Source organism: Haemorhous mexicanus, chromosome Z (genome assembly GCF_027477595.1).
Source record: "Haemorhous mexicanus isolate bHaeMex1 chromosome Z, bHaeMex1.pri, whole genome shotgun sequence".
Lineage (NCBI taxonomy): Eukaryota > Metazoa > Chordata > Aves > Passeriformes > Fringillidae > Haemorhous > Haemorhous mexicanus.
This window is the reverse complement of record NC_082381.1, coordinates 47,112,059-47,128,592: the sequence shown is the minus strand read 5'-3', so window position 1 is coordinate 47,128,592 and position 16,534 is coordinate 47,112,059. Positions and strand designations below refer to the sequence as shown.

At 36.8% G+C, this 16,534-nt stretch overlaps 1 protein-coding gene across 1 annotated transcript in view; it reads right to left on the bottom strand.

Annotated features, from left to right (window-relative positions):
• Nucleotides 1–13,641: 13,641 nt before the first annotated feature.
• The window catches only part of ROR2 (receptor tyrosine kinase like orphan receptor 2), a 148,847-nt gene continuing 145,954 nt past the window's right edge, over nt 13,642–16,534 (bottom strand). Inside the window, exon 10 of the mRNA XM_059873876.1 lies at nt 13,642–14,579. The gene's annotated coding sequence lies outside the window, so the exon portion shown is untranslated. The remainder of the gene's footprint in view (nt 14,580–16,534) is intronic.

The following is a 16,534-nucleotide window of genomic DNA, read 5'->3' as shown; positions in this document are numbered from 1 at the left end:
AACCCCCCACCCACCCTTGTTCATGTAAGCTGAACTGGTTAATTTGAGGATATTTTTATTCTCAGAAAGTGTAACTTACAACTCCAGCAGGTTCGCTCTGTCTCACTTTGAGTTCCCCTTTTTTGATTTTTGCCTGACAAACATAGCTCCTACCCTAACTATGCAAAACCTGCTGCTTTCACTTCACATCATTTCCTCAAAATTCATTTCTCTCTCTATCTTATTTCTCTTTAATGAAGAAGAAAAAAAGATCTGTCACAATAAATGAAGTGTCAGGTTTTGTATCTCATCATTGTCAAAAAAAGGCAAAATCTGTGGGGAAGGAAGGATTTAGATAAAATTTGGTCAGGTTCCAGCAATGAAAAATATTCAGAGATGTGGTGAAATCCTTCCATAAGCTGGGCTAGTCTTCACCATTAAAGGATCTCACATCTATAGTCTAACTGCACCCTCTTGTAAACAAACCCCTTTTAAGTAGAGTTCAGCATGAATGCACCAAAGCTCAGCCACCACAGCAACTCCCTATTAGAGTGAACAAAGAGGGGAAAAAACATCCCACCACCACCCCCACACACATTTTCAAACTAAATGAAGTCAGAAGCTGGTGGCTGGAGAAAAGCAGCTTTCAGTGTAATAAATGTAGTGGGGAAGGTCTGAGGGGTAGTGACATGCCCTCCATACTAAAGAATAGAGTTGGTAAAAGGCAGAAAAATCTAAATAACCTGAGAAAGCATAGCAAAAAACAAATTTGATGAAAGAATGAGATCTGGGGTGGGCCTGACCTGTAGTCAACCACTAACTTAGGCAATCTGTATTTTAAACACACTTGGTATGTTCTGAGAACAACTATGGTTCACTAAGACTGTATTATTTGGGTATCTAGAGGCTCTGAAGTATTAGAAAATTCTGTCAGTCACTTAAGTATGCAATAAATGTTGTCTGTTTGATGGGTTATAAAAATCCTGATTTTAAAAAAAGTTATAAATGGTGTTTAGAAATTAAAATCTTCACAACACTGGAATAAAGAGTAAGACAGCTAACTATGACTCTGCAGAGTATGGCTAAAAAAAATGGTGTTTTTCAAGTCATCACCTTCACAGGAGGAGACAGCAAATATTATGGGAAGGCACACAGAGATGTTTTCATTTCTAGCAAGGCAAATTAATCCATCTACTTTTATTGTGACTCTTGACACTTCACTTCCCAATCCCAAGGTTTAATTGTAAAGTTCTTTGCAATGCCAAGAGATAGGGTAGCACACTACAATATTATAAAACTGCAGTGAAAATTAATCCCACTACAATGATAATTTAAATCAAATTTAAGCACTGAATGCCATTCTTGTGGCAAGATGGTTTTGTCTTGGTTTCTTGTCCAGTGCTGATATTTATTTACTGCTAATTTATCAGAACAAAAAGACTATGTCTAAAGAACTGAAAGAATTTCAGGATTTGTAATAAAACAAAACATCTCTAATGACTCTGTAATTAATGTAATGTAATTCAGAAATTCAAAAGATCTGGAGATTTTAATAAACTGAAACACTTCAGTGCATTTGCTTTTGTTCAGGCATGTCCTGCATTTACTCTCTCATAAATCCTCTTTAGACCAGCAATTTACCTAAAACTAGCATAATTGAGCATATTTGTAATAATACACATGGTAATGCTTTTCACTAGGAGACTAAAGTCTAAATTTTCTTATTTCAAAAAAGGAATAGTAAGTGAATTATTGCACTTCAGAGGGTGAAGCTTTTAAATTTTACTCATGCACCTCAAAATATGACACCATAGTGGCCAGACACAAGGCATGACAAAATTAATTTCTTGAGAGACATGCATTTTTAGTATGCACGGGTATGGTGTGGGCTTGTGGCCCATTCAGACATTGCAAACAGACCAGCAATACCAGCAGGACTGAAAAAGAACAAAATAGCTTGCTCCTGGATCAGAGAACAAAAGGGAGGCGGATTAGTTCCTTTGCCAATATGACAATTTTTTTAGTTTGAACAGTTAGAATAAAATTTTGATGCTCTAGTGTTTCCTGTAAAAAAAAAAAAAAAAAGTCCTTTCACAACTTGGAATATGCAGAGGTGAAAACCAGCATGCGAGGTACCAATATACCAGCAAATCCCAGTTATTTTCTATCTCGAAAGAGAAGGCTCAGACTGTCCACTTCAGAAAGATTGGACAAAGCTTGACCACAACCCACTGTGATTTCTCACAGATGTCATTTAGGCCATGCTTGCAGATTTCCAGTTGTAAATGGTACTCTTACCATATTCTTTATTATTCCTTCAAACCTTATCTGACAAGGAAAACCAAGAAATTTCATCGTAGCCAGTCAAGAAAGCATCTTTCTGTGGAAATTACAAAGAATTTGGATTGCAAATGGTACTACCTATCCCTTAATTTTTTTTATTCCCTCATAAACTTATTATGCTTAATATTTCAGAGGACTCCACTAGGGATTTTAGTATCTTAGCCACATGAAGAGGGATTGGCTTGAGAGGGTTTTTAAGATGTCATTTTCTAATTGAGCATTAAGTGCCCATTGTAGCACTAAGTCCCTCATGGTGTAACAGATGCCTTTGTGTTTTAATTCATGTGAGTTCCATGAATATTTATATATATTAGTTAAAAACAATTCAGCTACAGCAATACTATTCTGTGTTCCCTCGTCAACAAATAAGTGCTCCCCTTGCCACATGCTTATCTCTCAGTTATTAATGTACAATAACAAATTCCAAGCTCTCAGCTGGGAACATTATATTGTAATTGCTTAGTAGGCTATTAGGGCATACCTGTCTGTCAGAATCAAAATACAGGAATTAACTCGCCTAATATGGGTAGAGAAAGATTGATTTCTTGTGCCATCTCGTGGAAAAGTTATTAATTGCAAGACAATCCTAAATATTTCACATGGTTCTGTAAGTGAAGAAACCTGAGGAATGTGGCTCAAGACAGTTTTGTTTCCTACACCAAAAAATCTGCTGCTTATGAAGCAGTAATCTCGTTTGGTAATGTTTTATAGTCAAATATTTTCAATTAGTCTACTTAAATTCAGTGGCTGATTTTTCTGTATGCTGCGTGGACTGTACATACAAAATTTCAGATCTTCCTTCATGTTCACATTTATACAGAAAGATACTGTGCTTCTTTCAAAGTTCATTGCACAAGAGAAGCATTTATTTTCACCTGGACTCCTGGCTGGAATCTGGGGTTATTTTCCCCCAGTAATTTTTGAAAATCACAAACTGATTGTTCTGAAAATAAATATTCACTCATTGGTTAATTAAACTTATTAAAATGCAAATTAAAATCCCAAACTACTGACAATAATTAAAAAAGAACATATTACCGCAATGATGAAAGATCAGATTTAACTTTTTCCATTATCCAATACAATGCCAATTAAGTATAATTGGAAAACGAGAAAGCAAGAAAGAAGTCTGAAAACAGCTTTTGCCACAGAAACTTAGCCAGGAATGAATTACCTCACACATAGCTCAGAAGAAGATGATAGTGTGTTATTCTGCAGGGGGGTTTGGATACTTTTGGGTTGTAAGTCCACTTGCAGTCCATGAGAGTTTGAAACACAGGCTGAATCTTCTTCCTGTCCTCTCCCCTCCAGCCATAATATTTTGGCTGTAGGCAACTGCAACAGTTTTCTAGACCCCATATCTTTGATCTATAACCACTTGCTAAACTACATTCACAGAAGAATGCAGGTGATAAGCTCCAGGAAATCCCAGTGTGTGTGTGTGTGGTGGAATAACAGTAATACTTGAGGATTTAACCATGCAGCTCTCTTTAGCATTAATGCGTGTCAATAAAGTTAATTTTTCTATTCCACTTTGAAACTATGTGTGTAAGAGTTTGAATTATTTCCTTTTTTTAAATGGTTATCCTTTAATATCCTTCAGCACGTGAATGCCAGCAAACAAGATGACAGTGGAGTTCAGCACCATTTACTCATTGCAATAGAAATGAAATAGAATTGTCTGGGAGCAATCTAATCCAGCAAACATTTCAGTAACTGCTCCATCTCACTCTCAGAATCAACAGGCCATTTTGCTACATTTCTGATTCTTTCTAGAGTAGATATTGCTCTCTTACACTTCTGCTTATATTTCAATTGGTTAAGAATCTGCTACAGACAATGTCAAGACCAACAAATTGAGTGATTATCTAATAAAAGCCACTTGACGTGAAAGCTACTGCTAAGATATTGCTGCATGGACCCCCTTCAAACTGTACTGTTTAGATTCCTCTGGCCTCTTAAATGCAGTTTTGTGCTTTGATGCTGCTGCAATACCTGTGCTATAAAGCACAGTGACTCTTCAGAGGGACTTTGGAAGAGAGCAGTTATTTTGATTGTGTTAAGCTCTCATTTAATGTAGGTCAGTCACAAGAGGAAGAAGCACAGAGGCATCAACAGTTAACCCACTGCTGGGAGTGTCTCAGACAAGAAACAAGGTGGTGTCCCAGCCCCTGTTGTATCGGTCTCAAGCATGTGGTACCTTAGAGACCATACAGCCCTAAGCTCCTACCTGAGTGCTCTCACCACCTTTATGGCATGCTGCTGTTTCCAGAGAGTTTGTGATCTCAGTCACAAGGTTGCAAACAGCAAAGTGTTGAATTACAAACTGTCTGTACAGGCCTAGTCCAAGTCACGCCAATTCAAGAGCTGACATGAGTCAGTTTTACTCTGACACAAATCATTTGCTTCTTAACATGGGTCACAGCTTACATACTGTTCTCCATACCATAAGCCTATGGAAATATTTGCTCCAATACCATCTTTCACGTCACACATTGGACCTGTTGTAGGTGGTTATTGTTGACTTCTTTCCTAATAGGAGGAGAAGTGCAGTCATATTCCAGTCACATAAAAATTAATGAGACTATAAAATTAAGTGCTGACCAAGTACAAAAGATTATGCTCTCCTCTTTTCAGAATGTGTAATGTATGTTCCTTTGTAGCAAGGGTTCACATAAGCATGTTTCTTGTTTGTATATTTTGCTGCTGCTGTACATTCGTTGCAAATAGCATCGTTTTCTGGTCAAAATCTCTCACCCATTATTCAATTACCATCGTAAACCTGCGGTCAAAACGTTATTCTGGTATGTCCTGAAGAAACTTTCCTGCCTTGCCTGAGATGTGGCCCCAGATCTCTACAACACTCAGCATAGTTTCCAGACATTGGATCCATTCTCTTGACTACATGGACTCAGATGGCCTACGGATTGGGTAAGAGAACTGGCTACCTGGAGTTTCTTGTGTTGATAAGCTCCAAAGTAAAGAAACCTTAACCACTGAAAAGTGCAAGAGTTTAAAAAATGAAGTTGATTCAAGGGAGCTTTCTTGGGTCTGGGTTTGAGAATCCTGTTAAATCTTGCTTTCCAAGCTGTCTTTGAAGGATTAAGTACTGATAGTTTCTTCTATTCAGGTTTCAGAATTCTGCCAGATACTATGTGTGAGACTTGGTAAAACTGTAGCTCCCACAACCCATTAAAAATTAAATCTAAGTACCCTTAACACAGTGAAGTCAATGAAGATTTCTGAGGTCAGCTTGAGGCAAAGGACAATTTGGTAGCTATGTTAATGGACTCATATTCAAGGAACTCAAGTACATAATCAGCAGTAATAACAATTCTGCAAGACAAATTAGATGGTTAATAACATGTAAATAGAACCACGGTGTTCACATTACGTCATTAATAGTGGCTGTGCAACTGCAATGTCGTCAGAGGGAGCACACACACAGACCTAAATGGAAATTGCCAAACTGTTTTGTTGATAGGGAAGAAAGGGAGGAAAGCTGGATTCCACCCTCCCAGCTGTGTCGGTTGTATAAGGTTAACAGAGCGGAAAGTACTACAAATTTAATTCTGCCTTGGAAAGCCTGCCAATTTTCCATATTCACACTTCTTTTATGGACAATGCCTCACTCTTCCTCTGTAGTGACTCTCTTACTTGCTGTCAGGCATTTCCTTTTCAATTTATTATTGCACTTCTTCTTGACATGTTTTGTTTCTTCTGTTTAATCTCATTGTAAATAAAGCTATGGTGGCATTGCAAAATGTCATCATTTGCCTCAGAGAGGACATGGAAATGACATACATCTCCTCTATAGCTCCTTCCACAAGAAGCTACAACTCCCTTTGGTGTCTAACCTGTGTGAATAAAGAAGAGGATATGACCACCTTTGTTCCCATGGATATGACATTGGCCACAATGTCCTTATCTATTGCAGTGGAAATGGTGACAGCTTCAAAGTTAAACATTCTTGTTATTATAAGGCTGTGCAATGACAGGACAGTAATGCATATTTACTCAATGTTTTGGTGATCCTTTCTCAGACAGTTATAAATTATTTCCTAGATGAGAGCTTTTTATACTTGATGAATAGCAGATGATTGTCACTACTTTACTGTTTAATTTTTAAATTAATTTGAAGTATAATTCTCCAACTATAAAGTGCTCTGAGACTACTAAGAAATTAATCACATTAAATGAACTTCATTATAAATCATCATCCCTCCATGACTCTCAAAATCTGGCAATGGAAGAAATTAATGCATCAAAGCAAGATTCTCAAGGCTTCATTTAAACAGAAAATGCATTTCAGAATTGAGAAAACACTAGGTAGATATTGAAATTGTGGAATTGTGTGGAACTCCTCTATCAAAGTTACATAAAACTCGAGTTTATACATAGTGAGAGCATACAAGTTTGTAACACCTCTAAAACTTAAACTTATGCATTAAGCTCATATTATAAAAAAATTTTTAAATCATTATAGATCTGAGCAGTGACCTACAGTCACAGTCTTATACCACCGAAAAACTTCCAGTAATGACATCTAAGAAGACAAAAAAGCCAGTCATTATTAAAAGCAAATATGTTGCACTTTCTATGAAAAACCATGACATCTTCATATTGAAAAGAAAAACACCAAACACACAAAATATAGCTATTAAACTTGTAAAAAAAATGCACAATGTTTAAAGAGACATTGGAAGATAAAATATGAAGCACATATCAGAAGTTACAGTTTGGAACTATAGTTTGCTTTTCTGATAAAATCCAATCCTTTGAAATGAGAAAGAAAAGGAATAAACTACTTCTGAATATGGGACTGCCAATTTTTATAACCACATGGATATTTGCAAGTCTGAAGTGCAATGTCAGAAAGAAAAGGCAACTGGCTAAATATCCAAGCTATTTAGCTGGGGCAGCCATGCAGAATATTCAAGCTGAAACAGGAAATTACAAATGATGAAAAAATAACTTTCTTTTTTCAAATACAGTTTTAAATTATAATTAAACAAAGTTCAGAGGATTTGAACTTGAGTAGGAGGCTGCTTGTGTTAGTCTTTCTGCAAAATGCTATCTAGAGGAACTATCCACTAAACTCTGGAGACCACTATTATGATTAGTTCAGGACTTGCCTCTGCTCAACTTATCTATTTTTTCTAGCACCTGCTAGGTGTTTTTTTGTTTGGTTTTTTTTGGTTTTTTTTTTTTTTTTTTTTTTTTTACCACACAGAATATAAAAGGAAAATATAAGCCTGAAAAGCTATGTTTATAAAAAAATTGTAAAATTTTGTCAGAAAAACAAACAATTGCTGAGAACTAAATGCTACAGTGAAAGGTTGGAAACCAACACAAATTAAATTTTAGATACTTTTCATCTCTTCAGAATTATTTTAAAGAGACTGATATGTAACACACAGATTCAAACCTGCAACTGCAAATTCAGGCATTTTTTTGCATGGAGCTTCAGTGTCTTAATTGTAAAAGATATGCTAAGGCTAACCAAAGGGGATCTATTGAACATATAGAAAACAGAATGCAAAACAAAAATTATCTAGATCCGCACTAACTAGATTTAAATTTAATATGCAAGATAATTCTTAGACTTCAATAAGGTTTTATACTCCATAGAGTTTAAAATTTTTATCCAGCTGGTTTTTGAAGCTTCAGGGAAATTTTGGAATTACTGACAGACCTTCCAGGAAAAGCCAAAAAGTTTCCTCAGTCTGAGTGAACTCCCTAAAGTATTCTCATCTTAAAAAGGCTTGGGGAAGAGTAGAGTTAATTCTTCTGCACCCTTATTTTTCTACACATGAGCAGACATTTCATAGTCAACAGCTGAAAGCACAAAATACTAATGCACAGCACAAACAGCATACTCTTAAAAGGTTTGTTTTTCTTAGCTGGTTTATGCCTACTTGATGAGGCAAAGGTCTACAAAATTGGTATTTTACGACCCCAGACCAAAAACCAAAAAGCAAATTTGCTGCCCCTGACCTATGCACCAGAAAAATAGAAGTAAAAAAGAAAAAAAAGTGTGGTAGAGGGGCTGCCTTCATTTTGCTCCAAAATAAACATTTACTTGCTTTTTAAAGGAGGGGGGAGGAGGGAAGGAAAACATCGACTTAATGGAGCATAAAAGGAAACAAAGTTTGTAAAGTTCCTTTGTCCCTCTCTAGAGAATTACCTCATTTAAATGCAAGACCCATTTATGGATAATGGGAAAAATAAAAGCTTTGTGAATGTAGGCATGAAAAATTCTTATACTTGCAGAAAACATTGATGAGTCAATATCTGTTTCATTGGAAGATTTATTTAGTGTAACTGATAAGTACTTTAATTAAAGCTTCCATCTGTGGAAGCTGACAAACACTGCACCTTTACTGTTTCTGATTGTGATAATGCTGAAGGGGAATGTTTCTGTGCAATAGTGTCACCAAGGTCATTATTTGGTATTTAATGGCTATGTTGAAAAAATGGAGCATCACACACTTATCTCTGATGTGAATTTAAATGTGACCTTTTCTAAAACTAAAAGGACATGAATATAAAGAAGGAGCAGCATATTCCATTTATTTCACAGTATTTCAGCAAGAAGGCAGATCTAAACCAAGAGTTACAAGTGAATATGACACCTCTGTAAGTGTACTTCAATTTATGAAAAATAAAAACTGCAGATATTAGCTGTATAGGTGTATGAGTATTGATATCTCTGTGTGTTCTCTTCGATTACATTTTAGTTATGGAGTTGAGTTTAGTTTAGCATTTTAGTTATATTTCTTATATGTACTGAAACTGCTTAACAGAATGTTCCTTTGCCACCAGAGAAGTGTATCATCAAGATGTAGAAACACAAATTCTTTAATTAAACAGAAGTAAATGTTAAAAAAAAAATGCTTTATAAGTAAACCTAATTGAGATACAAGGAAAACTGCAGAAGAAACATCAGGTATAATAGATTATATGTGGATTGTAAAATGTGTACATAGATGAAAACGAAATTTATGGGACTAGCAATAAAGGTGAACAGATACCAAAGTGTCATCTGCAATAACAGACCACTGCCAGTAGCATGAGAGACAAGGTACAGGGGTGGAAGATTGGAAGCCTGGTGTACAGGTAAATCACAATTACTACTGAAGAAACCGTATTACCCAAGAAAAGAGCTTCATTATAGACGAGATAAACTAGGCAGTAAACGATCAACACAATTACCTAGTTTTCCATAAGGTTGTCATGCAATTGTCAACACAAGATATTTTGTTACATAACAAAGGATTCCAAATAAACTCATAGTTATAGTGCCATCATGGGTAACACATCTTAATACTCCGCTGTTGGCAACGCTATGCTCATACAACACTTTACCCAAATCAATAAAAATCATTGAGAAAGTGTGAAATGAAACATATGGCCAAATCTGTCTTACTATCACAACTCTGGGATATTCCAAAAAGCATCTGCCTTGTTCAGTGCCCTTCATTTTGTTACATCCTAGAGGTTCCAAATGTTCTTTTTTATAAAGACTGCGAAATCAATTGAAAACATATAAATATATATTTAATTGTTTTTACCAACAGTGTCTAGCTTCAGGATTACTGATAATAGGCTTAAGCTTCTGAGAAAAATGCATGAACTTGGGTCTGTTATAAAAATTACTAAGAATCTGCCAGTAGATCAAGGCACGGTGATGCACAATTATATAAGTTGTTTCATCCCATTATGGAACACCGTACTGCAGAAGTTTTAAGTTCTCAATTATATGTGCCAACTGATTTTCAAAAATAAAACCATGAAACATCTCACAATGTATCTTGTTTATCCTATCTCACACTTGCAAAAAGAGCTGGTATATTTCTTAGAAATGTTCTTGTGAGTTATGATTTCTAGAATCACATCTTCTTCATTGCTTCTACAGTTATTTAAACTGTCCTATTGCAAGCACACTTGCAAAATCTGCCTCTGCAGACATAGAACAATGTTCAAACCATGTCCGTATTTCCATGAAAACTAGTTTCAGTGAAACTTTTCCCTTGCTACTACAACTGCATCTGCATATTTCAGAAGTAATTAGAGACACCCACATTCTTACTTCACTTGATAAGCAGTAAATGCTTATCCTCTCCAGCCAAAAAAATCACAGGTCAAAGCTGCACTTGTAATTGTAATCACATCCCCTAGGGATGCCAGCAGAAAAATAAAATGTTGCTACAAAAGCTGTTACTGTCACTAGCTACACATCTTTCCCCCTGTTTGCTTATGTGACCAACGGCCCATGCTGCCACCTGTGACACAGTAAACAGGGAAGGCCAAGAAAGCATGGCCATTATCTTTTCTGAGATGTAATTTCTGCACTGGCAGCAATGTTCAGTAATGCTCAGTAACATTCTAAGGTAATGGAGAAAATTATTTTTTTAAACATGACTCTTAGGACGTTGTCCCCTCTCATTCCATCACAGGTCTCAATTTTGAAGATTGTGTTTAGCATTCATAGCAAGAATTGGCACCAATAACTAATTTTTTGTCTTATGTTAAACATATACTTACAAGTCTTACCAGATGAAGACTCATATGGAAAAGAATAGCAAAGAGTGAATGTCAAACATAACAAGGAATCTCTTTCCTCCTAATCCTTCTTTTTGAAAAATGAGACATACACATGGTTTTGGTGGAGCACCAAGGTTAACTCTTTAAAGAGTCTTTTATCACATCTTTTAGTGTTATTTTAGTTCTTCTATGCCAATTTTTTTTCTGTTTAGCATAAACTGAAAGTCTCACTTCTCTTACCTAACAAGATTTTTATAGGACCTGGGCATCTGTAGGCCTGAAATGTAAGATGTCTTAATAACTGTGAGCCCTTAGAAAAGATGTATTTTGAATTACTGCTGTAGCCAAGACAAAGAAGAGGGCAAGGTCAGAGTCCAAGACCAAACCAAGTTTTACACTGATTTTCCTTTATTTGATCTTCACGGCCAGCTGGAAATTGAAATGCAATAAAATTAACCAGCACAGTTTCTTTCTACTACGTTTTCTTACAAAGGAAAGTCAGCTGTCAAAATTGGAAGATTTTCAAATTATATCTGATTGACCAGAAAAGCCAAACCATGTGACAATCAGGATTCACTATAAAGAACGGGTGGTAGAGCACTTCTCCCTGCATTAAACAAAAACAGAAAAATTCTGGCAAAATTTATCAGCACAGTTCACTGCTGCTTCTCACTTGCTTTGTCAAATGTGACTGGCATCTCCTTGCAGAGATGAGACCATGGCATGAGCAAAACAATGAAACACAAAAGAAAACTATTCTTGAGGTTGGTTCCTAAATTATTCTGGAAGTTGGTTCCTAAATATATTTTTTTTATCTTCCAACCAATATCAGTGCAGAAAACTACACTGGAAAGAGAGGTTAGGATATATAAAAACAAAAGGCCAAGTTAAAAATTTAAAATTTCCATAATTCATAAGAATTTACAATGCCAGGTGAAATGTCAATATACTGCTGAAAACACAAGAAATTCTTTGCCAATAGCTCACTGGATTCCTATCTTGAAAGTTACAGCTCACTCTTTTCCTTGAAACATTTCCAGGGACATTGTTAAATTTTTATATAAATTTTAAAAAGCATTAGTTTTAAAATCCCTTTGAAAAAGTGCCGAAAAGTGCATCTTTTACCAAAACAGAATTGTATTGGACTGTGTTTTGTGAGAAGTACATTCAGCTTTTCAATACAGCTTCTGAAACAGTTAGAAGTATTGGCCAGTTTTGCAAGTGTATATTCATTCAATAATCTGCTCTGCCTTGTGAGAGTACACAGGTATGTGCATGCATATGTGTAAGGCAGGAATCTAAATAAGTAAGATTTTAATGTATTTTAATGCAATTCATTTCAAGGTCATGCTTAAAATTATCCTGGCTTTAACAACATTTCTGTGAAAAAGTGTTGAAGAGGTTTAGTATTTCCTCAAAGGCTTAGCAGAAATACAAAATATTGACTTGCAACCCAGCAAAACCAATCTAGAAGAAACACTAGGTGAATGTGTGCCCACACATTGGTAACAGTGTTTTGGAAAACTGGAAGTCAAGGATAATAAGCTGGGCAAATTAGGTGGAGTATAAGGTCCACATCAAGCACTAGCCTAAGAACCTTGGGTATTAAAACCCCAAAAAGATCATGTAAACTGATTTTTATTAAAAAATCATCAATTCATCTAAACCCTGCATTTTATTTGCACAAAATGCCTTCTGGGAAGTGTCTTCTGCCCTCACTGTGGCTTGTTTCCCTGCTTTCAGAAGCCATCCAGAAGCAGAAGTGCTGGAGCAGCAGGAGTGGGTTTGCAGGGATGTACTTCTGTCCTGGAGAGAGGAAGCACCAAAAACCCTGCCTGAAGCTTGTTGGCAGAGCAGATTCCGGACAAGATGAAGACAAGCAGGTTGAAGACAATGAGATGAAGACTGAAGAAAATCTTCTTACTGTGGGTGCATTTTCTGGTGGAATCTCAGGAGCCTCTGAGAGAGGGTCTGTATCGCCACCCAAAATGACTTCTTGCTGCAGGGTTGGGCAGCAGCCAGCATCCACCACACGTTCCCTGGAGCCACACAAACACAGTGGCCTCGCAGTGCTCAACTCTCAGTGCCATGGGACACACACCAGGTATCAGGCCCTTGGAAGAAAGGAATAAAGACTCTAGAGCCTCCCCCCTCCAGCAGGGGAGGGTCAAAGCTGGCAGGAAATACTTGGGTGGGATGTAGCCACTGTTTTATCCTTCAGTCTCCCCAGCACACAGACTCTCTGATGTTGTCTGTTTTCAATAAATGCTGCCACGGGACAAAATAAAACCTTACTATCTCCATTTCTCGGGCATAATCTGTCAGAGCTGCACGTCAGACTGGAGGTGGACTTCTTCCAAAGAGGCAGAATTCCAACTCTCCCTTCCCCCTCCTCCAAAAGACCCTCTTATGTTAGCACATTTTAATATGCATGAAAAAGGCAGGTATATTAACTCCCACTTATTAAAATCAGATAATTGCAAATATGTATGTGGGTTTGTGGGTTTCCAAGCAAAGTCGGAAAAAAAGAGGTTTTCATGAATGTTATTTTGGCAAACATTTTTCCCAAGGGCATAAGCTAGTGAACAAAATGATTACAAGAAATTACAGTATGTACCATGAGTACTTTTTGGTATGCACAGAACAATTTAAGGCATTATAATGTCACATTGCCACATTAAAAAAAAAAATAAAAAAAACCCAAATAAACCCAAAAAAAAACCCCAAAACCCCAGACTTTTTTATTTATTCAGAAAATCATACTCTCTCATATTAATAAATAAATCTTTTATTTATTCAGAAAATCATTTACTGTCTGATATAGAAACTTTAAAAGCAAAATAAGATCTTTTAAAACCATGCTTTGAGCACAATGTCAATTACAAGTTGGAGAGTGTTTATTTAAAAACAGAGTGAAAATTTCTTATGGCTTTAATCCAAATCCCTTTGAAGCCACAGAGTTTTTCCCAATGACTTCAACTGGCTTTGGTTCAGGCCTCAAAACCATTTGTCATTATAGGATGCAACCCCTCATTTCAGACCAGTGCACCCCAGAGGAAGTGCTACACCTACACTTGATGCAGCCACAGCCTGCACCAAGCCCAGGGGTGCCAGCAGCCTCTTAATCACTGATCTCCTGGGGAGCAGAGGATGCCTTTCATAATGCCTTTGTGCCACGTCTTGCATGAAGCCTCACCCACCATCAGGGTGCTCATCTTGCCTGCAGTAAGAATTCCCTTGTATCCCATGTGTTTCCCTCCATAAAGCCTGTAGAAGCACCCACAGTTTTGCTGTTTACAGGAGAAACAACAGAAACCTAAACAACTTGCATGGGGTCCCACATGGTCCCACGTGACAGACACCGGCATTCAGTCCAGAATTAACCCCATTCCTCGAACAAACATGATTAGAAAATACTCAGTCCCAGCCCCCTGCCCTCATGCAGCACTATCTCAGTGTCTCAGCACCTCCAACACAGTCGGCCAAAATGACTGCCTTGAGGCTGAGGAGAGTAAGGAGTATTCACACCATTCCCTGCTGTGGCTTTTGCTGGGTGTCCCAGAGCAGGAGGAGCCCTGAACTCAAAGCATTCCATCTGTTTTGGAGATGAGTTCCTCATTGGTTTGGTTGGATTTGCTTCTTTTAAACTGGAGAAGCTGTCTCCACAAAAGTAGCAGGCATCAACAGCAGAGGACTGCTACAGCAGATACCTGGTTAAAAGAACAGGTAAAGAAATCACAAAAATAGTCACTAATTATAAGGAAAGACATGTAAAAATATCAGTGAACATCCAGCATTCACATTTAATAAGATACAAAATTGCAGGACACAGCAAAGTTAAGAGCAAACAAAAGATCCACAGACCCATTCAACTGGGAATGTTTGAGCCTGCAAGTTGGTGAACAACAAAATTCTTACTCCACTGGCTTTTCAAAATGTCAGCACTGAGTCCATTCATAAGCATAACTTTTTATAAATATATAAATTTTGTCTTTTAGACTGCCTTAAGAAAACAGTATTTCCAAGTAGAGGAGATGTAATAGTGAATAGCTCTGTGGTTGTCTTCTGAGAAATATCTAAGAGACGACAAGGGAGAGGGATATAATAAAGGCATAAGGAACAGAGGAAGCAAAGACATATGCTTCCCTTCATGAAGAAACAAATACCTTCAGACACATGCCTTCCCTTCATAAAGAAACAAATTTTTTATTCCTAGTGCTCTCAATGTTAGCAGTAAACAATCTGAAAGGATTCCTCAGTATTTTGTTGTAAAAATTATCAGCTGAGCTGGGAAGAGAAGAATTCACTGAGGAGACATGCATTTGGTGTGGACACATGATGATGTAACAAAAATGGAGCATAGCATTCCTTCCTTGGTAAGAAAAGCATATGGCTGATAGGATTTTGCAAGATATTTCTCCCACCACCTCAGGTTAATTCTCATAAAAATATTTAAATCTGATATGAAAGTAATTAAATGGAAAACCACATCAAGTTATGAAAATGTATCCATAGGATTAACAACAGAGCAAGGCAATGATCTTTATCATAACTGTAAAGCCTCAGACTACATTTGAGAATAATCAGCCTCAGCTGAAGTAATATTATATCTAAATTAAATTATTGTACCTTAAATGTTTCTGGTTTAAGTTACTTAGATATTCACTTCTTTACTTTGCTGTTTTCCTATCCACCGCCCTGTCTGTTAATTATTTTTTCATTCTGGAAGGAATTTCTTTTGTTTCATAGTGATGGTGGTTATCAAATAACTACTCTGAAAGCAGACTAAGAATTAAATTTCTTCATTAGATTTAAAAAACTGATTGTTATGAATCAAAACTACAACAGCTTCAAACATCTCCAGTGACTAGTTTATTAGTTTGAAAAGAAGTATGCAAGAAGTCTATGTGGAGGGTGTTTCCTATAAAAAAATTATTCTTCAGTAACAGATGTAAAATATGGAGCAACAAGAACACTTTCTGTAATTCTCCATGACGGTTTTTATTACTTGGTCTATGGAATAAGCATTCAATTAAATGAATGTAGCAATTTTAATTTAAATTCCCTCCTCTTATTCCACTTCTTTTAAATTTAACAACCTACTGAACAGATGGATTATTTCAGTTTTAGACAGAGGTTTTAAAAAGGACAGTTAAACCATCAGGTACACTGTAATCGAGATAAAGTAAAGTTCCTCTTTTAGATCAATAGAAATGAGAAGTAGTTACATGGGATTCTGTGTTCCCTCAGTATTTTATTATTTTAAATTCCGACTCTCCTGGAGATTTACAGCCCTCAGAACCCCATACTATTTCCAGCTCCTGCCATAACCTCTATTACATTACTTCCCCCTGCTTGTGCAATCTTGAGGTATTCAGCTAAGATTTAGAAGGTTTTTTTTTTTTTTTTTTTTTATTTTAATCAAAAATGGGGCCTGGATAGGACAAGAGAGACACAGTGACAGTGAAAACCCTCTCGGCAGTTCTGCGTGGAGGCAGTGCTCCATGGGTGCTGCTGCGGGATTCCTCGCTAGAGTTTGTCCAGGGAGTCTGCTCTTGCCACAGCCCCAAGCAGTGTCACTGAGTGGAAGCAGTGCCCATTACACACCAGGAGATATTGGATGTGGATTCAGGGCTGCACAAGATCTCACATGGCCCTGGGACAT